At 38.1% G+C, this 23,634-nt stretch overlaps 1 protein-coding gene across 4 annotated transcripts in view; it reads right to left on the minus strand.

Moving 5' to 3' along the window:
• The window catches only part of C1H9orf85 (chromosome 1 C9orf85 homolog), a 176,868-nt gene that overhangs the window by 11,846 nt on the left and 141,388 nt on the right, over positions 1 to 23,634 (minus strand). For 3 of the 4 annotated variants that reach the window (XR_008481086.2, XR_013532992.1, XR_013532990.1), the window contains 2 exons: positions 6,146 to 6,275; positions 3,838 to 5,768 (listed from right to left, as the gene is read on the minus strand). The exons of the other annotated variant lie outside the window; for it this stretch is intronic. The gene's annotated coding sequence lies outside the window, so the exon portion shown is untranslated. Of the gene's footprint in view, positions 1 to 3,837; positions 5,769 to 6,145; positions 6,276 to 23,634 lie in introns of those variants that run through there. 4 annotated transcript variants of the gene reach the window in all.

Consider the following 23,634-nt stretch of genomic DNA (forward strand, 5'->3'; position numbering starts at 1 on the left):
CCTATAAACGGACATGTAACGAAGAGGCTTATTACCCAGATTCCTTTCCCAGGAAAGGCATATTGATTATAGCCCTGGAAAGGAAGTGCGACCCTTATGGAGAGCCTATAAACAGACACATGAGGGGCGTCTGTCCTGAGGAAAAACCTCTGTGGTTGAGATAAGGATGTAAAAGTCTTTCTTCTCCCACTGCTTCTCCAGGCCTGCATGGAGGCCCCCTCCTCTTGCAGTTTTGTGGTCAGGCTGGTTGTCCTGTGTCAGATCCTTTTCCCCCTGCAGCTGTGAGCCCAAAGCATTTCTTGCTGATAATTATAAGTTTATGTTTAACCTCTCCTTGCTTAGGTGTATGGTTTCTATGCTGACACACAGAAAGTTATCTTTACGTTGTTCTGCTTTTATAATACCACGCTGTGATTTTTGTGCACGACTTTTGTAAATGTATTCTATTTTTATGATCATCACTACTATGTTGTGTGGCCTCACTCCCCCTTCCCTATTGAAAGAGTCTAATAAAAACTGAGGTTTTCGGGGGAATTTTAGACATCCACAAAGCACATTTATGTGGTGTCTTCCCTGGGCCCAGCTTTGAAGAAAACTGTTTCTTTGTCTGTTTTTCTTTTTCATTGACAACTCGGTCATTTTGAGAGATCTTGAATCCATGTTAATATATTGGGAGCTGGTCTTCCAATAGTTATGAATACTATGAGCTGTGGTTCACTGGAAGCTACCAACCTAACAGTCTGCGCAGATGCTCATCACTTACTAAACTTTTTTTTTTTTTTTAAGACAGAGTCTTGCTCTGTTTCCCAGGTTGGAATGCAGTGGCACAATCTTAGCTCACTGCAACCTCCACCTCCCGGACTCAAGCGATTCTTGTGCCTCAGCCTCCTGAGCAGCTGGGATTACAGGCATGTCCCACCTTGCCCAGCTAATTTTTTGTATTTTTAGTAGAGACAGAGTTCCTCCATGTTGCCCAGGCTAGTCTCTAACTCCTGAGTTGATGTGATCTGCCTGCCTTGGCCCCCCAAAGTGTTAAGATTACAGGTGAAGCCACTGTGCCTGGCCCCATCACTTAATGAAATACTATCTAAACTCATAGGCCTTTCAAGATTTACCCCTTACTTCTCCAACCATACCTCTCCCCACTCCACCCTCTAACTTTACTCTCTATCCACTATAACTAACTCTTACATCTCAGTATGGGCCAGGCATTATTCTAACCAGTCTTAATGACTACCACAGTAATTCCTCTTGCGGATGAGTAAACTGAGGCATAGCTATCAGACCAATTGCAGTGAAGAGACTGAGGCACCAAGAGTTCAGTGACTTAGCCCAAGTCTCTCTGATAATAAATAATGGAGGGGCTTCAGAATTGACAATTCTCAACACTATTTTATATGGTCTCTTAGAAACAATATTCAGTTCTGTGAACATCCTGGACTATCTCTGGCCTTCCTCTGAAATTCTCATTTTCTGCTCTTTTGGCAGGAAAATACCTTCCTTTCCTTCTTCAGTGTCAATGTGAGGTGAAGAAATTCTGGCTCCCCCAAGGTGGATCTAGGTGCTATCTAATCTATTTCCACTGCCCACTCACAGCCATTAAAGTAATTATCATCTCATATTGCTTCCATTTATTTTCATGATTGTCCCACTTAATGGGCATAAGAATGGAGGGGAGGAGCCTATTCAAAATGAAGACTCCTAGGTTAACCTGAAGGATCTGACACTTTGAGAATCAATGCCCTAGACCAGAATTGGCAAACTTTTCAGGGCCAAATAGTAAATAATTTAGGCTCTGTGAGCTGTATGGTTTCTGTCACAACCACTCAACTTTGCCTTCATAGCAAGAAATCAGCCATAACTAATACATAATGAGTGAGCACAGCTGTGGTCCAAACAAACTTCATGGATATTGAAATTTGAATTTCAAATAATTTTCTTGTGTCATGAAATATTATTTTTCTTTCAATGTTTTTTCAAGCATTTAAGACTTTAAAAAAGTTTATTCTTAGTTCATGGGCTATATAAATACAGGGAGTAGGATAAATGTGGGCCTGTGGGCTATAGTTTGCTGACCCTTCCCCTAGACTATGAACCTATATTGTTATATTCTTCATATTTATTTGTTAAATAAGTGAATTAGTAAATAAATGAATCTAACAATAGACTGAATTTATTTATTTCACATAATGTAGTTATTTTTACCTAAAAAGGATGCCTTTACTTATTATTATTTTTAATTTGGTCAGGTCTTTAATCTCTATAGGTCAGATTCTTCATTGGCAAAATAAAGTATAAGACAAGATCAGTGAGTGGCTTTCAAACTATGTTCCATTAACCCCAGGGGTCCTCACATAGAATCCGGTGTGAAGGATAAGGGAGAAGAAGAGGCAGAGTTGGTGAGTGTCAGGGACCCCTTATATCAGCCAGAATAGCATCATTATTACCTCTTGCATATTTAGCTTCAAAAATATGTATTTATTTGAAGGAAGAGGGTTTTTAAAATTATTTTATTTTGCTTTTTAAATTACTACTACCAGTATAATTAAAGTAATTAGACAAAAGAATAAAACAGGAAAGTAAAAATCAGAAATAAGAGTCTAAGTCAGTGGTGCCCAATATTTTGGCTTCCCTGAGCCACACTGGAAGAAGAATCATCTTGGCCATATATAAAATGAACTAGCACTAACGATAGCTGATGAGAAAAAAAAATCCCAAAAATAGCTCACAATGCTTTAATAGAGTTAATGGAACTTTGTACTGGGCTGCATTCAAAGTCATCCTGAGCCACACGTGGCCCAAGCGTCAAAAGTTAGACAAGTTTTGTCTAAGCTGTCATTTGCAGCAGATATGATTGTGTGTATCTGGGAAACTCAGGAAAATGTGCTGAAAAACTATTACCAACAATAAGAAAAATCAGTGAAATGGTTGAAACTATTTTTCTAAATTTGGAAACAACCAATTACAATAATAAAAAGTACAAACCCAGAGATAAACAGTAAAAATGCATTATCCATCTAAAGAATACTTTCAAATACAAATTAAGTCAAAGATTTAACATCTTAAAAGTACTCGTTTGTATTATATTATCCATAAATGTCAAAAGGGCTTTTTTTTCACAATAAACAAGTAGATCCTAAATTTTACTGGAAAAATAAGCAAGCCAGAATAGCTAGAAAACCCTAAAATATTTTAAATGAGTAACTCTTATAAATTAAATGGAAATAACAACTCATATATTGTCTGTGAAAATATAGTATAAATCTATAAGTAATTAAAATGTTTGTTAATGATGCCTGAATAGACAGATCAATGAAACAGAATGAAGAGTACAGAAATAGACTGAGATATATGTGAGAATTTAGAATATGATAAAGACAACATTTTAATTCAGGGTAGAAAAGATAGGTTATTTAATAAATAATGATGGTACAAGAGGTTAACCATCCAGCAGAAAGTAAAATTGTATCTGTTTCTCATTTTTCATTAGAAAATAAATTTCAGACAAATAAAAAAACTAAACCAAAAAAAGAAAAATATAAATGTACTAGGAGAAAATGTGAGAGAATGCTTTTATAATAGTGGAGTAGGCAAGAACTTTTCAATCAAGAAACAAAAGAATATAAGAAAACAAAACAAAAACCTAGGAAAGATTAAGCATATTTAAAGCATACAAATTATAATAAAAATATTGAAACATACAAATTATACATTTCAGTATGAAATAATATTATAAATTAAAATTTAAGGGGCTTGTTTTTATTTTACAAAATTGTATTTTTAAAAATAAAAATAAAGTTTAAGGGATAAACCAGGGGAAAATACTTGCAGCACATGTGACAGAAGAGAACACCGTTTTTTTAATATATAGAGACATCAAATCAATAAGAGAAAAGTTTACATTCCAATGAAAAACATGATTAGATAACATGAACAGAGTTCATAGAACAAAAAATATAAATGGCTTTTAAAACAAATGAGATGATAAGTACATGTAAGGTGACATAAAGATAGCATCTTTCATCTACCAGAGAAATAAAAAATAAAATATTTATAGCACACTCTAAGTCTACAATGTTAAAAAAATAGGTATTTATCACACCTTTTTGGAGGAAGTGTAATGTGGATCAAACACTTTGGAGGCAATGTGATAACAGCAATCAAAATTTAGACACAGAAATCCCTTCTAGGAATATATAGGTATTTCTAGAATATATATATATTCTACAGATTTGTTTATACATGTGAACAAACTTAGAATTATAGCCATGATAGCATATTTTTAAGACCAAATAGACAGTTATATACCATTAATAGAACTTTAATTATAGTATATCACTATAATGAGAAACCCTGCAGTCATTCAAAAAGAATAAATCTATATTAACAGTTATGGAGTAATATACTAACTATAGAAACAGCAACAAACAGTAAAGTATAATTTGTAGGCTTCTAGTTATTTAAAAAAATGGGTGTGTGTGTATATGCATGCATACATACAGTACAGGCTGAGCATTCCTTAGCCAAAATGCTGGGGAGCAGAAGTATTTGCATTTTGTGTTTTTTCAAATTTTAAAGTATTTGCATATACATAATGAGCTATTTAGGGGATGAGACCTAAGTCTAAATATAAAATTCATTTGTTTCATATAAACCTTATGCACATAGCCTAAAGGTAATTTTATGCCATATTTTTAATAATTTTGTGCATGAAACAAAGTTTGTGTATATTGAATCATCAGAAAGCAAAGGTGTCACATGTAGAATTTTCCACCTGTAGTGTCATGTTGGTGCTCAAGTTTTGGAGCATTTCAGATTTGGGATTTTTAGATTAGGGAAGCTCAATCTGTACTTGTATAGTTACATAGACTGTCTCTTGAAGGCTACACAGAAAATTGGCATTTAATAATTGTTTAGAAAGAGGTGGGCTCAAAACAGTGACCTGTCCTCCATTATCTTTTTCTTTCTTTCTTTTTTTGAGACAGTCTCACTATCACCCAGGTTGGCGTGCAGTGGTGTGATCTCAGCTCACTGCCCCCCAGGTTCAAATGATTCTTCTGCCTCAGCCTCACAGGTAGCTGGAATTACAGGCACACACCACCACACCCAGCTAATTTTTATATTTCTAGTAGAGATGGGGTTTCACCATGTTGGCCAGGCTGGTCTTGAACTCCTGGCCTCAGGTGATCTGCCTGCTTCGGCCTCCCAAAGTGCTGGGATTACAGGTGTGAGCCACCACACCTGGCTTATTATTATTATTTTGAGGCAAAGTTTTGCTCTTGTTGCCTAGGCTAGAGTGCAGTGGTACGATCTTGGCTCACTGCAACCTCCACCTTCTGAATTCAAGAGATTCTCCTGCCTCGGCCTCCTGAGTAGCTGGCACTATAGGTGCCCGCCACCAAACCAGCTAATTTTTGTATTTTTAGTAGAGATGGGGTTTCACCATGTTGGCCAGACTGGTCTCAAACTCCTGACCTCAGGTGATCCGCCTGCCTCAGCCTCCCTAAGTTCTGGGATTATAGGCATAAGCCACCACACCTGGCCCTGTCCTCTATTATCTAATCACAAGTTATTTCTTAGCAATGGAACCCCAGATGCAAGCTAACCCCATGACCACCTGGAATAAACAGTCCATTTCCCAGCTTTCTTGGCAATGAATGTGGCTCAGTTCCAGCTGATGATGTGTCCTTAAAAGAGAAGTTGTGCTCTTTTCTCCTCGTTCCACCTGCTGGTCAGATTGTAGACCTGATTCCTGGAACTCAAGCAGTCTATTTGGAGCATGAGAGAAAAACCACATTTTGAAAATGGCAAAGAAACAGGATAGAAAGAATTAAAGAGTTCTTAACAATGGTGGGTGGCCTCATCATGCCAGCCTTGGACTGCTGGTCACTGGAGGTTGTTTTTGTGGGAGAGAAATAAATCTCTATGTTTAAATCATTAGTATGAGGGGGGTTTATGTCATTCACAGCCAAAGCTAACCCAAACTGATTTAAGATGGGAGCTAGATAGATGACTTTGTTTGGGATTCAGGTTAGACTCTTATTACTGAGTCTATTATGTAGTTTGGAAACACAGCTGAGTATGGACAGTACCAAGAATCTCTGTATAAAGAACTTTGTTTTCTTTTTTCTTGAGTTTCTCTTACCTTGCAAAGATTGTTGAGACATCCTCATCCTTGGAGATTATCAAAGTTTCAGGATATTTTATTCATTCAAAAAACCTAAAAGCTCACATGGTAGACAGATGATTTCTTACTGAGCGTTCTAGCTGAGAATCTATGAAAACAAGAGGTAGGTGTGTGTGTGTTGGGCAAACAAAGGAGAGGAGAATATTCAACTTAGCACACCTCAATCTTTGTTGAATTCTTACTAATTATAGATATTCTGTGGCTGAGGTTTTTTTATATCATCATAAATTAAGTTGTTTGTTGCTGGATCAGTTCTTAGCTGGAGTAATTCCAATGCCCTGCTAGGAGAAACAGCTATTCTATTTAATTTAGGATGTGCTGGCACGACTGCCAAACATCAACAAGAACCTGGAAACTTTCTCAAACAGAAGGCATGATACACAGCTACCACATCAATAATCTCTTGGCTTTCCACTTTGAGTTGTGGATACTGTTTAAAGAGAGTCAAAGGAAAGAAAGCGAATTTGGAAACACTAACCAGGATGGTGGGGAATAGGATCCCTTCCACTTTCCCAGTAGTTCGGAATAAGTTCTTTTTATATTTCCATTATGTGCTACTAGTCTCCAATCATATAGGTAGGCGAACATTAGAATCAACCTGAGAGACTTTTTTTTTCTTTCTTTGATACAAGGTCTCACTCTGTTGCTAGACTGAAGCGAAGTGGTGTGAGCACAGCTCACTGCAGCCTTGACCTTCTAGGATCAATCAATCTTCCTGCATCAGTTGATCCTCCCACCTTAGCCTCCTGAGTAACTGGGACTACAGACATTTGCCACCACACTTAGCTAAGTTTTGTATTTATTATAGAGATGGGTGTCTTACCATGTTGCCCAGGCTGTCCTTGAACTCCTCGGCTCAAGAAATCCTTTTGCCTCATCCTCCTACAGTGCTAATATTATAGGCATCAGCCATTGTGCCTGTCAGGGGCTTTGATATAAAATAGATTCTCAGACTCCATATTCTCAAATTTCTTATTCAGTAGATTTGTTAAGCCTACACTTTTATGTTTTTAGAAAGTGGTTCTGATGATTCTGATAGCTGAACCCTGGTTCTTCATTTTGGAAGACCTGCTGTAGATCAATTCAGCATTTTAAAATGTCCTATATGTGCTAAATATCTTGTTAGGCATGAGGAGGTATGCAATTTGCTCTCATGGTTATGGAACATTATACTCTAGGTATCATGAGTATTGCGTTTTCCACAAATTCAGGAAAATTGGCCTCACATCGCTTTCCTATTTTGTTTCTTTGTTTTTCAGTAATCACTCTACTGGTGTCAGTTCAGTATTCCTCTTGGGTCCTTCCTCTACCTGTGCATTAGCAATACTTCTCTAGAGAGACAGAACCAACAGAATGCATACATAGATACATGGATAGATGAGAGGAGATTTGTTAGGGGGATTGGCACACATGATTATAGAGGCTGAGAAGTCCCACGGCAGGCCTGACAAGCTGGAAAAGCTGGCGTGCCGGCAGTGTGGCTCAGTTCAAGTACAGAGACCTGAGAACCCAGTGGGGCACTGCTGTAAGACGTGGAGTGCAAAGGCCTGAGAGCCTGATGTCCAAGGGAAGAAGAAGACTGTACTCCAGCTCCTGGAGACAGAGCAACCAATTCAACTTTCCTGTTTTTCTTCTATCACTCCACCAGCCTGTTAAATGATGCTCATCCACACTGACGGTGGATCTTCCCCACTTAGTCCACTCAGACTCACACACGAATCTCCTCTAGAAACACTTGCACAGACACACCCAAAACAATGCTTTATCAATTTTCTAGGTATTCCTTAATCCAGCCAAGTTGATGCCCAAAATGAATCATCACAACTTGTATTGTCTAAAAAGACTTGATCAAACGAAAGAAAGGTGGCATAACGCAAACAATAAATTTAAAAGGAGGAATTTCTTATCAATTCAATAGTGTCATGGTTTCTTGCTGTTACAAGGGATTGTTGTAGTATATCAGTCCTATAACATTCAAGAGAGAACACTTGTCCACTACAGCTGGGTTGGGCAAACCTGCTACAGATGCCCCCTCCTGAAGTCTAGAGTTACAGCTCATTTTATTCCACATCAGAGGCATTCCAGGGTGGAACTCCAAGCAGTCCACCTGGGGCAGCCAGTAAGGGGGTATAGCCTGTGAAGAATCTAAAACAAAAATACAAGTGATTAGAAAATAGACTGCCTTGTATTATCACTATGAGATGGTGGCTCTAAATAATGTCAGTGATAAAATACACCTCCCTAAAAAGTCTTTTGTTGGCTTAAGTGCTAATAAATTTCTGTTTTTGTAAGCCACCCAATTTATGGTAGTTATAGCAGACCTAGGAAATTAATACAAATGCTAAATGAGGATTTTCAAAGCCAGCCATAAATACTACGTACTAAATAAATGGTAAGAACACTAACATGTATGGCAACTTGGAGGAAGTCTAATCTTCTTCCAGAGGCCATATATACAAATTCAATTCTAAACCAAAGACTATAGTATCAGCTCTACTAGACTATCAGAGAAATCTAGTAAATGGTATCCTTTCATGCCACGTCTTCCATAGAGACTATCTTTGGAATCACATTTGCTTGAAGGGCAAATCAATCCCATAAATCAGCCTCAAGATGATATTGATGATTTTTCAGCCTGTCCCTCTAAAAAAAAACTGGTCTCATCTGATGTACATTTTAATTGTAAAAGTTAACAATGCCAAAGTCATGATCCATGAAAGAAAGAATTGATAAACCAGACTTTATTAAAATTAAATTTTCTGCCCTGCAAAAGACACAGTCAAGAGAATGAAGACAAGCCACAGATTTGCGGGGAGCAGAATTGTAAAAGACATGTCTGATAAAGTACTGCTATCCAAAATATACAAATATCTGTTATAATTCAACAATAAGAAAACAATCCAGTTAAAAAGTAGACCAAAGACTTTAATAGCCCCTCATCAAAAAGACATATCCAGATGGCAAATAAGCATATGAAGAGATGCTACATCTCATATGTCATCAGGAAAATGCAAATTAAAAGAACAATGAGATACCACTACACACATATTAGAATGGCCTAAATCCAGAACACTAATACCACCAAATGCTGGTGAGAATGTGGAGCAACAGGAACTCTCATTCATTGCTAGTTAGAATGCAAAATGGTATGGCTACTTTGGAAGACGGCTGGTGGTTTATTACAAAACCAAATGTACTCTTAGCTTATAATCCAGTGATCATACTCTTTGATATTTGTTAAAGGAGTTGTAAACTTATGTCCACACAAAAACCTGTACACAATGTTAAAGCAGCTTTATTCATAATTGCCAAAACTTGTAAGCAATCAAGATGTCCTTCAGTAGGTGAACAGATGATAAATAACTGTAGTACATCTAAGCAATGGAATATTATTCAGTGCTAAAAAAGAAATGAGCTATCAAGCCATAAAAAGACATGGAGGGGAGAGGACTCAAGATGGCGCTGTGAGAAAAACCCAGGATTGAAGCTCGTGGTCAATGAGCAGAAGGGGTGAGTCAGGGCCGCATTTCCAGACAGATCTTTGTTGCCCACAGAACGAAGAAATTCCTAGGTATAGAGGAGATGCGGGACACCAGGCAGAGGTTTTGGCTGGCGCAGCCAGTGGCTGGTGCAGCGGCGGCCCGTGCTGTGGCGGTGCTACACAGCAGTCCGCACAAAGCGCGCTCATCCGGGTGCCCTGTTGGGCCGGCAACCTGAGACTTGGGAGGGCTAAACTTGTGACTGAACGGGACTTGGACAGTGAGCCAGCCCAGGAGATTACAGGGTGACAGCGTTTGGAGTAGCACAGTGGGACAAACAAAACGGCGATTCCAAACACTCCCTGTGGAGGGGTTCCCTGAGGCCGCAGCTCCGTGGGGGAGGGGCGCCCGCCATTACCGAGGCAAACCGCCCCTACTGAGGTACACACCCATTGCTGATGCAGCCTGCCATTGCCAAGGCAACCCGCTACAACAGAGAGACTCTGCCGCAGGGCGTAGCCCGTGGCAGCAGGGTGGAGACCGCAGCAGAAGGGCAGAGCCTGCAGAAACAGGGAGAACCTCACACCAGCACGGTGGAGCCTCAGCACACAAATAGTGACTAGACTGCCTCCTAGCTGGGCAGGACAGCGCGGCAGACACTCACAAGGAAAGCCCCAAAACCGCCCCCCGCCAGACAGAACATCTGAGAAAAAAAGGGTTTTTTTATGAGTTAGGTTGCAGCAGAATTAAACATAGCAGCCTAACAGCCCTGAATGAACAACAGAGCTCACAGCTCAGCACTTGCGCTCCTACAAAGTACAGACTGTCTCCTCAAGCAGCTCCCTGACCCCTCTATATCCAAAAGACTGACATTTGGCAGGCATCATTCTGGGACAAAGATAGCAGAAAAAGAAACTGGTAGCATCCCTCACTGTTCCTCAGCTGCTATAGGTGCACCCCAGAGAAGCAGAGCCTGGAGTGGACCTCAGCAGTTGTACAGCGAAGGGGCTAGACTGGTAGAAGGAAAACCAAGTAACAGAAATACTTCATCATCAACATTCAGGGTGTCCACGCAGAGACCCAATCGAAAAGTCAGCAACTACACAGACGACAGATGGATAAATCCACAAAGATGGGAAGAAACCAGCACAAAAGGGAGGAAAACACCCGAAACCAGAACACCTCACCTCCTAGAAAGGACCAAAACTCCTCACCAGCAAGGGAACAAAGCTGGATGGAGAATGACTGTGATGAAATGACGGAATTAGACTTCAGAAGGTGGATAATGAGAAACTTTTGTGAGCTAAAACAACATGTTTTAAATCAATGCAAAGAAACTAAGAACCTTGAAAAAAGATATGAAAAAAGATTCGAGGAAATGATAACAAGAATGGATAACTTAGAGAGGAATATGAATGAATTAAAGGAGCTGAAAAACACAATACGAGAACTTCGCGAAGCATGCACAAGTTTCAATAGCCGAATTGACCAAGCAGAAGAAAGAATATCAGAAGTCGAAGATCAACTCAATGAAATAAAACGAGAAACCAAGATCAGAGAAAAAAGTGCAAAAAGGAATGAACAAAGTCTCCAAGAAATGTGGGACTATGTGAAGAGACCTAACCTACGTTTGATAGGCGTACCAGAAGGGGACGAAGAGAATGAATCCAAGCTGGAAAATACTCTTCAGGACATTATCCAGGAAAATTTCCCCCACCTAGCAAGACAGGCCAACACTCAATTGCAGGAAATACAGAGAACACCACAAAGATATTCCGCAAGAAAAGCAACCCCAAGGCACATAATCGTCAGATTCAACAAGGTTGAAATAAAGGAGAAAATACTAAGGGCAGCCAGGGAGAAAGGTCGGGTCACCCACAAAGGGAAGCCCATCAGACTCACAGCAGATCTCTCAGCAGAAACGCTACAAGCCAGAAGAGAGTGGGGGCCAATATTCAACATTCTTAAAGAAAAGAACTTTCAACCCAGAATTTCATATCCAGCCAAACTGAGCTTCAGAAGTGAAGGAAAAATAAAATCCTTTGCGAACAAGCAAGTACTCAAAGATTTTGTCACCACCAGGCCTGTTTTACAAGAGCTCCTGAAACAGGCACTACACATAGAAAGGAACAACCAGAACCAGCCATTCCAAAATCACACTAAATGTTAAAGAGCATCAACATAATGAAGAATCTACAACAACTAATGGGCAAAACAGCCACTTAGCATCAAAATGGCAGTATCGAATTCACACATAACAATATTAACCATAAATGTAAATGTACTAAATGCACCAATCAAAAGACACAGACTGGCAAATTGGATAAAAATCCAAAACCCAGCAGTGTGCTGTATCCAGGAAACCCATCTCACATGCAAGGATACACAAAGGCTCAAAATAAAGGGATGGAGGAAGATTTACCAAGCAAATGGAGAGCAAAAGAAAGCAAAAGTTGCAATTCTCATCTCTGATAAAATAGACTTTAAAGCAACAAACATATACACCATGGAATATTATGCAGCAATCAGAAATGATGAGTTTGTGTCGTTTGTAGGGACATGGATAAATCTGGAGAACATCATCCTCAGCAAACTGACACAAGAACAGAAAATGAAACACCGCATATTCTCACTCATAGGCGGGTGAAGACAAATGAGAACACATGGACACAGAAAGGGGAGTACTAAACACTCGGGTCTATTGGGGGGAAAAGGGGAGGGCCAGTGGGAGGGGGAGGTGGGGAGGGATGGCCTGGGGAGAGATGCCAAATGTGGGTGAAGGGGAGAAGAAAAGCAAAGCACACTGCCATGTGTGTACCTACGCAGCTGTCTTGCATGCTCTGCTCATGTACCCCAAAACCTAAAATCCAATAAAAAATTTAAAAATAAAGAAATAAATAAAGCAACAAACATCAAAAGAGACAAAGAAGGCCATTATATAATGGTAAAAGGATCGATACAACAAGAAGAGCTAACGATCCTAAACATATATGGACCCAATACAGGAGTACCCAGATACATAAGGCAAGTTCTTAACGACTTACAAAGAGACTTAGACTCCCACACAATAATAGTGGGAGACTTTAACACCCCACTGTCAATATTAGACAGATCAACCAGACAGAAAATCAACAAGGATATCCAGGGCTTGAACTCAGACCTGGAGCAAGCAAACCTGATAGACATTTACAGAACTCTCCACCCGAAATCCACAGAATATACATTCTTCTCAGCACCACATCACACCTACTCTAAAATTGACCACATAATTGGAAGTAAAGTACTCCTCAGCAAATGCAAAACAACTGAAATCATAACACACAGCCTCTCAGACCATAGTGCAATCAAGTTAGAACTCAGAATTCAGAAACCGACCCAGAACCGCACAGCTTCATGAAAACTGAACAACTGGCTCTTGAATGTTGACTGGATAAACAATGGAATGAAGGCAGAAATAAAGAAGCTCATCAAAACCAATGAGAATGAAGACACAACATGCCAGAATCTCTGGGACACATTTAAAGCAGTCTCTAGAGGAAAGTATATAGCAATAAGTGCCCATATGAGAAGAATGGAGAGATCCAAAATTGACACCCTATCGTCAAAATTGAAAGAGCTAGAGGAGCAACATCAAAAAAACTCAAAACCCAGAAGAAGATAAGAAATAACTAAGATCAGAGCTGAATTGAAGAAGATTGAGACACAAAAAACCGTTCAAAAAATCAATAAATCCAGAGCTGGTTTTTTGAAAAGATCAACAAAATAGACAGACCACTAGCCAGACTGATTAAAAAGAAAAGAGAGAACAACCAAATAGATGCAATAAAAAATGATAAAGGGGAAATCACCACAGATTCCACAGAAATTCAAACCAACATCAGAGAATATTACAAACAACTATATGCGCATAAACTAGTAAACCTGGAAGAAATGGATAAATTCCTGGACTCCTGTGTCCTCCCAAGCCTAAACCAAGAGGAAGCTGAAACTATGAATAGACCAATAACAAGGGCAGAAGTCAAGGCAGCAATTAAGAGCCTACCACACAAAAAAAGCCCAGGTCCAGACGGGTTCACAGCCGAATTCTACCAGACACACAACGAGGAGCTGGTACCATTCCTTCTGAAACTATTCCAAATAATCCAAAAAGAAGGAATTCATCCGAAATCATTCTATGAGACCAATATCATCCTGATAACAAAACCCGGCAGAGACCCAACAAGAAAAGAAAACCTCCGGCCAATATCCATGATGAACATAGATGCAAAAATCTTCAATAAAATATTGGCAAGCCGATTGCAATAGCAAATCAAGAAACTTATTCATCATGATCAAGTAGGATTCATCCCGGGGATGCAAGGCTGGTTCAACATACGCAAGTCTATCAACGTAATTCACCACATAAACAGAACCAAAGACAAAAACAACATGATTATCTCAATTGACGCAGAGAAGGCCTTTGACAAAATTCAACAGCCCTTTATGCTAAAAACCCTCAATAAACTCGGTATCGATGGAACGTATCTCAAAGTAATAAAAGCTATTTATGACAAACCAACAGCCAATATCATACTGAATGGGCAAAAACTGGAAGCATTCCCTTTGAAATCCGGCACTAGACAAGGATGCCCTCTTTCACCACTCCTATTCAATATAGTACTGGAAGTTCTAGCCAGAGCAATCAGGCAAGAAAAAGAAATAAAGGGTATTCACATAGGAAAGGTGGAAGCCAAATTGTCTCTATTTGCAGACGACATGATAGTATACCTAGAAGACCCCATCGCCTCAGTCCAAAAACTCCTGAAACTGATAAGCTTCAGCAAAGTCGCAGGATATAAAATCAATGTGCAAAAATCACAAGCCTTCCTCTACACCAATAACAGACTTAAAGAAAGCCAAATCAAGAACGAACTGCCATTCACAATTGCTACAAAAAGAATAAAATACCTTGGAATACAACTCACAAGGAACGTAAGGGACCTCTTCAAGGAAAACTACAAACCACTGTTCAACGAAATCAGAGAGGACACAAACAGATGGAGAAACATTCCATGTTCATGGTTAGGAAGAATTAATATTGTAAAAATGGCTATGCTGCCCAAAGTAATTTACAGAATCAATGCTATACCCATCAAGCTACCATTGACTTTCTTCACAGAACTGGGAAAAACCACCATGAACTTCATATGGAACCAAAAGAGAGCCCGCATAGCCAAGTCAATTCTAAGCAAAAAGAACACAGCGGGGGGCATCACACTACCGGATTTCAAACTATGCTACAAGGCTACAGTAATCAAAACAGCATGGTACTGGTACCAAAACAGAGATATAGACCAATGGAACAGAACAGAGGCATCGGAGGCAACACAACATATCTACAACCATACAATCTTTGGTAAACATGACAAAAACCAGCAATGGGGAAAGGATTCCCTGTTCAACAAATGGTGTTGGGAAAACTGGCTAGCCATGTGCAGAAAGCAGAAACTGGACCCCTTCCTGACACCTTACACCAAAATTAACTCCAGATGGATTAAAGACTTAAACATAAGACCTGGCACCATAAAAACCCGAGAGGAAAATCTAGGCAAAACCATCCAAGACATAGGAGTAGGCAAGGACTTCATGAACAAAACACCAAAAGCATTGGCAACAATGACCAAAATAGAGAAATGGGACCTAATCAAACTCCACAGCTTCTGCACGGCAAAAGAAACAGTCACTAGAGTGAATCGGCAACCAACAGAATGGGAAAAAATTTTTGCAGTTTACCCATCTGACAAAGGGCTGATATCCAGAATTTACAAAGAACTCAAACAGATTTACAGGAAAAAAACAAACAAGCCCATTCAAAAGTGGGCAAAGGATATGAACAGACACTTTACAAAAGAAGACATATATGAGGCCAACAATCATATGAAAAAATGCTCATCGTCACTGGTCATCAGAGAGATGCAAATCAAAACCACATTGAGATACCATCTCACGCCAGTTAGAATGGCGATCATTAAAAAATCTGGAGACAACAGATGCTGGAGAGGATGTGGAGAAAAAGGAACACTTTTACACTGTTGGTGGGAGTATAAATTAGTTCAGCCATTGTGGAAGACAGTGTGGCGATTCCTCAAGGCCTGAGAAATAGAAATTCCATTTGACCCAGCAATCCCATTACTGGGTATATATCCAAAGGACTATAAATCGTTCTACTATAAGGACTCATGCACACGAATGTTCATTGCAGCACTGTTTACAATAGCAAAGACCTGGAATCAACCAAAATGCCCATCGATGATAGACTGGATTCGGAACATGTGGCACATATACACTATGGAATATTATGCAGCAATCAGAAATGATGAGTTTGTGTCGTTTGTAGGGACATGGATGAATCTGGAGAACATCATTCTCAGCAAACTGACACAAGAACAGAAAATGAAACACTGCATATTCTCACTCATAGGCGGGTGATGAAAAATGAGAACACATGGACACAGGGAGGGAAGTATTAAACACTGGGGTCTATTGGGGGGAAAAGGGGAGGGCCAGCGGGAGGGGGAGGTGGGGAGGGATAGCCTGGGGAGAAATGCCAAATGTGGGTGAAGGGGAGAAAGGAAGCAAAACACACTGCCATGTGTGTACCTATGCAACTGTCTTGCATGTCTGCACATGTACCCCCAAACCTAAAATGCAATAAAAAATTAAAAAAAAAAAAGACATGGAGGAACCTTAAATGCATGTTACTAAGCTAATCTGAAAACACTTTGTGATTTCAACTATGCAATATTCTTCAAAAAGAAAAACTATGGAGACAATAAAAATATCAGTGGTTGCCAGGTATTAAAGGGAGTGTGGGTTGAAAAGGTAGAACACAAAAAAATATTTAGGGCAGTGAAACTATTCTGTATGGTACTATAATGGAGGATACATGTCATTATACATTTGTGCAACCCCAACGGACAATACCAAGCATGAACCCTAATGTAAACTATGGATTTTGGGTGCTTATGATGTAGCAATGTAGGTTCATCGATTGTAACAAATGTACCACTTTGGTAGGAGAAGTTGATAATGGGGCAGACTATTCGTGTGAGAGGGCAGGAAGTATCTGGAATACCTTCCTCTCAATTTTGCCATGAACCTAAAACCTCTTTTAACAAATTAAGTCTTTAAAGTAAATAAATACCACAATCTCTATATTCTGTTACCCTATGAACACCAGGATATATTGTTATATCAGTTATCTATCACTGTATAACAAATTACTCTAAAACATAATTGCTTAAAACAATAATTTATTAGTTCTCATGATTGTGTAAAATAGAGATCTGGGCAGGGGTTAGCTCGGGAGTTTTCTCCATGTGGGTCTTTGACTCAATTGTATCCCTCTGAGGCTGGGTTGGGCTCAAAGGTCCAAATAAATTTATATTGATGGATCAGGCATGGTGGCTCATGTCTGCAATCCTAGCACTTTGGGAGGATGAAGCAGGAGGACTACTTGAAACTTGGAGTTTGAGACCAGCCTGGGCAACACAGCAAGACCCTGTCTCTACAATAAAATAAAAATAAATCAACCAGGCAAGCAGTAATAATGACTGTAGTTCCAGCTACTCTTAGGTCTGAGGCAGGAGGATTCTAGAGCCTAGGAGGTAGAGGCTGTAGCAAACTGTGATCATGTCATTGAACTCTAGCCTGGACGACAGAACAAGACCCTGTCTCAAAAAGATAGCTAGCTAGCTAGCTAGATATTTTATCATTGTAAATAAATATTGATATATTAAAAAGTAGTTATATATTTATATGTATTTTTATATTGCTAATATCTTAAAGACATTAAAAGATAAACAGTTATTTAAATGTTTACTTATAGGAGGGAGAGAACACAGTAGAGAAGCAGAAATAGAATAAGGCTTCTCTAAATACACCTTGTTTTGTAGACTTAGCTTTAGAAATATCTAAATATTTTACATAAAAGTAAAAAGAAGATTAAATAATAAAAGCAACCACTGAATTTGAAAGTAATAAGAAACAAATGGACCTGCCTATATATCTAGTTGGTGGAATAGTCAGAGAAAGAGAGAAATTATAACTAAGAACTTTAAAACAAAATAACTATATATCTTTGTGATGTACATTAGAGATATTTCCTAAAGACAAAAAGAGGTACCAAAAATTTTTTTTTCAACCATTTCAACTAAATCATGCTGGTGGCAGTAGTGTTCATATTGTTTTATGAGATGGCTGTGTGCATTTTGTGGGAAAAAACAAAATTATTTGATTAGGCTGTTCTCATAGAGAACTGAGGTTTTTTTTTTTTGTTTTGTCATTGCTAGGAAATACAGATCTATAATTAATGAAGTCAAGTAAAAGCTAAGTCATATCTTGAAACCGGAAGTATAATTATACATTAATGATGTGTTTTATTTTAATAACAACATAAAACAAACATATTCCCTAAATCTAACCACTGAAAAGGTAAAGAACCAATGACCAATCCAGTAGGAATGAGCACCCCAGTGCCCAGATTATGATCTTAAATGTTATTTCTCTATTAAAGCAACCAAGATGCTTTGAAAAAAATGATTAATTCTGGATCTAGGGCAAGGAATATAAAAAAGATATGCTGGAACACTTGTAATTCAAAAAAATCAAGGAAGCTATTGAAGACCATTGGGGTGGTGTCAAAAGTACTCAATAGACAACCTAAATAAACTCTGCTGGGTTAAAAGAGAAAATCTGAGCATTAAAAAGCATAATAATCTTAATGGATTGAAGTGCTTTGAATATATTTAAAACCATGAATTTATAACTGTACTAAAACTAAACTAATTGGTTACCTTTGAAAGATATCAGGGAAACATCTCATTATTTTGAAATATGATAAAGAATTGAAACTTTTCTGCCTTTTCTTTTACAGTCTACATTGCAGAATTGCCAAATCATTTATGAGGGGAAATTTTTTTGTATAAAAGCATTCTAATAAGCAAATAAAAAGGAATTATAAAATTAGAGTATTACTATTTTTGTTTGGTTTGTTGTTTGAGTTAGAGCCTCACACTGTCGCCCAGGCTGGAATGCAGTGACACCATCACGACTCACTGCAGCCTCAACCTCCCAGGCTCAGGGGATCCTCCTGTCTCAGCCTCCCAGGTAGCCGGGACTATAGGTGTGCACCATCACAACTGACTAATTGTTTTGTATTTTTTTGTAGACACAGGGTTTCACCATATTTCCCAGGCTGGCCTTGAATTCCTGGGCTCAGGCAATCCACCCGTTTTGGGCTTCTGCCTCCCAAAATGCTGGGATTATAGGTGTGAGCCACCACACCCACTCGAGTATTACCATTTTGTAACCTCCAATTATGATGTCACAAAAAAAGAGACACTGATACAGTATTTTCATGATGGAAAAACCACCTATGAAGTAGCAGTGAAAAAAAATCTGACTTGAAGCCGATCAAACCTCTAAATCTAGCTGACAATCTATAGAAAATATGGCAAATAAAGGAATATGTTCAGCTATGCCACTGGGGATGCAATCAGCAAAATCCAGACTGTGGGAAAGTATAAAATAAGCAACAAAAAAAGTCAAGAAGAGATGGAGTAGAATATTACAGATTAAAAGAGACTGCACATGCTTATCAACCAATGGCAAACTATGGACCTTATTTAAATTATAATTTTTTTAAAAATCTATAAAAATTGCTTAAATAGAGCAATCAGTTCAACATGAATATTTATGTGACAATACTAATGATTTATTGTATATTTGTCTACATGTGGTAACAATGGTATTGTGGGTATGTTTAAAAAACAGAATCCTTATTTCTTACAGATATATATTGAAATATTCACAGAGGAAATGATACGATACTCAGGATTTACTTCAAAATAATCTCACAGATGGGGGAGTTGAGAGCATGTAGATACAAAGAGCTTGATAATGTTTTAATGATTTTTGAAGCTGAGTAATGAATATATTAATTTCATTACACTATTTTCTCTACTTTTATATATGTTTATAATTTCCTAAAATAAAAATTTAAAAATACCAGTATTTATTAAGGAGGTAGATGAAACACAGTTGGTAGAATCACAGAATTCTATAAGCTCCTCTTTGCACAATAATCTTTTCCCTAAATTGTTACCTGTTGGGTGAGAAGGTCTTATGCATCTTGGTATACTTTAGACTTAGGACAGTGACTGGCATATAGTAGTCACACAGTGTTTATTAAATGACAACCACTTTTTTGTTCCTTTGATACAAGATCTCACTCTGTCGCCCATGCTGGAGTGCAGTGGCACCATCATAGCTCACTGCAGCCTCCTGGGCTCAAGCCATCCTCCCACCTCAGTCTCCCAAGTAACTGGAACTACAGGCGCACACTACTGCACTGGGCTATTTTTTTTTTTTTTTTTATAGGAATGGGGTTTCACCGTGTTACCCAAGCTGGTCTCCAACTCCTAGACTCAAGCAATCTGCCTGCCTTGGCCTCCCAAAGTGCTAGGATTGCAGGTATGAGCCATGGCACCCAGGTGATAACCACTTTTAACATCAGTATCAAACACTATTACCGTGATCAAGTTTATTCAGTCACCTATGAAATTAAAAGGCTTCTGATTTTGTTCATAGATGCTGGCAATACAATGGTCCCTGACAGTCTTTATCTGTAAGACTTTGTACTCCACATTCAGAGTCATGCCGTGTAGGTATTTCTGCACTAAATCCTCCTTGCAGTGCTGTATCAAACCTCAGTCAGGAACAGGCTTTTCTGATCAAGTGCCCTTTCTCCCATGTGCTTCTCAGAAATAACTGAAATCTTGGCATACTTTCTCTTCTTGATGCAGTTCAAAGACTTTGGCCAAATGCTAAGCTTCTGAAATTTTTGCTCCTAATTTACTGAATTTTAGCACTAGGTGGTTAGTGGGAGGTAAAAGGAAATCCAGCCAGAACCCAAAAAAGAAATTATCTGAGAAATAAAACCTAAATATAAAATGATAGGCTATTTATGTATTTGTACAATTTTAAAAGAAAACTTTGATATAACTTTTACAACCTAGGAATGTTTGTTAAAATTCCTTAGTTAGTTTGATGGGCATGTGCAATGAGATGTTGACCATATAAACTTAGAAGAAGAAACCCACACATGGGAGAGATTATGTGAATTTCTTTCTACCTGAAGGTAAATCTTATTAACATGAGACGGTTCACAGTGAGAGAACAGAGGTTTCATAAAGGTATCCACCTGTGTTCCTGAAGGTCCCTGACAAATGGCACTGCACAATGGAAAAAGCAGCAGAACATGATTGCATATTTAAGTGATCTGGCGACTTCTAGATACCAAAAATATTGGAAAGCCACATATTATGAAAAATATCTTGGCTTCCTCTTTCCAAGATACTCTTGGCCACTAAATTGATGTTCTTGTAGGAGACATCTGCTTGTAGGTGATGAGAAATGGAATAAGAACATAGCATAGATCTTCTGCCCCCGATTCCCTACTCTGCCAGCCATACTAGTACATGTGGGTGTTAATTTGGTAGCTGTCCCAGATTTCATAAAAGCAGAGATGGCTTTCAGTTAAAAATGGCAACTTGAAGATGCATTTAACTGCCTTTTATTCCATCTAAGTTTTCCATTGAAATAAGCTGCAGATGTCCTAAATAGGGAACACCTTATAGCAATGCTGATCATTAAGAATTGAAGAAAGTTTTACTAAAGACCATACAGCTAAAACCATGAAGAAAGGCCTATCACCCCAGATTTCTATGTAGTCTGGAAATTTAATGAGAAGAGACTTCACCAAAATCTGACTGTAACCTTCAGTGCAGTAGTAAGAGCTGGAGGTAAGGATAGGTTATTGGTAGCCTTGTAAGGGGTACATGTGAATCAGTCCCTCTGGGGAGTGCATTACATGCCAGAGCCGTAAGAAGTGGGATCTTGTGGTTTTTCCATGCTGGGAATAAGCAAAGGAGCTGCCACAGCTCTCTCCCAAAGAAGTCAGTTCTACCAGAAAAATAATGAAGATTTTTTCCCCAGCTGACATCAAGCTGCCACCATGAACTTTGAAAAGAAACTCTTTGGTCAAAGGGACAGACTCCTCTTATCTTTCGTCTACTCTTAGGCTGCTGGATTTCTGAACCAAATAATGAAAACTACAAAAGTTGAAATATTTCCTCCTTCTCCTTATCTTGGGTAGTCTGGAACTTCAAACTCACACAATTTCTAAAAGAATTTAAACCAATACTTGACAAGCTCTAACCTCAACCTTTAATTCAGTGTACAACTGAAAATAAGAAAGATAGTGCAAGTCAAAAAAGATGTCAATCTGAGTGACTATTTGCATAACAGCATAAAATATTCCTTTACAAAATTTTAGAAACTTTCTGATTAGTTGAATACGATTATTTGCATGTTGGACACCAGAGTAAGTAGCCATTAAAAAGAAGGAAATTTAAGATGAAAAAATACTGAGGAAATAGAAAACTTGATTGTCAAGTTTCAAGCAAATCAATGAATTAGAACCCAAGCTCCAAGCAATCCTCTCAGAATTTAGGAGAAGAAAACAAAGAAACGAAAAGGACAAAGGAAAAGAGCTGTGCAGAATAAATCCAGGAGATCCAATATGAGTATGACAGAACTGTCAGAGTCAGTTTAAAAGAAATAAATATATAATATTGATATATTGGAGAACCTGAAAATATTCAATAAATTAACCTAAATGCTAGATTGTAAAAGGACCAATCATACAAACTACTGGAAAGCCTAAACAAGAAAATATTTTTAAAAAGCAAAATATGTAAAATTATCAACCTATAACCATAGATTTGACAGATTTATAATTTATTTTAAAATCTTTTACATGCACCTGGTTATATATTTAAAATTCTTAAAGGAAAATATAAATTATAAATATAAACATACAATTAATAAATATAAAAATTTTAAATGTACCTCAAAAGTTGGGAAAGCTCAAGTATTTAATTTTGACAAAAGAAATTTGAAAACAAATAAAGCAACTTGCATAAAGCCATATCTTTTATATGAAGTGGAGCATGAATTTGAAATTTTATAGCATCTAAAAAATATGGAAAGCTGTCCAATTTTTATTTTTAAAATTTCCATAATGCTGATAGGAAACCTGATCAAAATAGCTAATCCACACTCACACACACATACACACATGCACATGCACACACGTATACCCCATGTGGACTAATTTTACTTTATATAGATGGAAATGGCAAAAATAAAACACCAGAAAATCACATGCATACTGTAATAAAATGATACTACCCTATGACAATATTTATTTCAGTAATGCAAGGATCATTCAATCTTAGAAAATCTACAACATTGTATCAATATATCAAAAGAAAAGCGAAATGCATGATAATTTCTATAGGTTTGATATACCTATAAAAGGCCTTTTATAAAAATCAACATCATTTTCTGATGAAATCTCTAAACTAAGACTAAGACATTTTCTATAGTTTTCTATAAAGACATTTTTCCATTCTTTTGTTTTCAAAAAAGCTGTCAGGACCATAGTTAAGTGAAACCTAGGTATATTCCAGTGAAGTACGAAACATTGAATATTGATCTCAACATTCTTATTAAAGCAATAAGACAAAGAAAGAAATGAGTACAAAAGGAGCCACATTGATGTAACTATTATACTGACACCTTTTAATTCTACCCTCTTCCACCACAAATCATGTTTCTTTATAGCCTCTTACCTTTGAGAGACTTATAAATTCAGGGCAAAAAAACTAACATGCTTTGCTGAATTATTGTGGCTGCCATTTGATACGTCAAGAATTAATTTCTTGGCTGGGTGTGGTGGCTCATACCTGTAATCCCAGCACTTTGGGAGGCCAAGGTGGGTGGATCACAAGGTCAGAAGATCGAGATCATCCTGGCCAACATGGTGAAGCCCTGTCTCTACTAAACACAAAAAATGAGCTGCAC

The sequence above is a fragment of the Callithrix jacchus genome, chromosome 1, assembly GCF_049354715.1.
Source record: "Callithrix jacchus isolate 240 chromosome 1, calJac240_pri, whole genome shotgun sequence".
In the NCBI taxonomy this organism is placed as follows: Eukaryota; Metazoa; Chordata; class Mammalia; order Primates; family Cebidae; genus Callithrix; species Callithrix jacchus.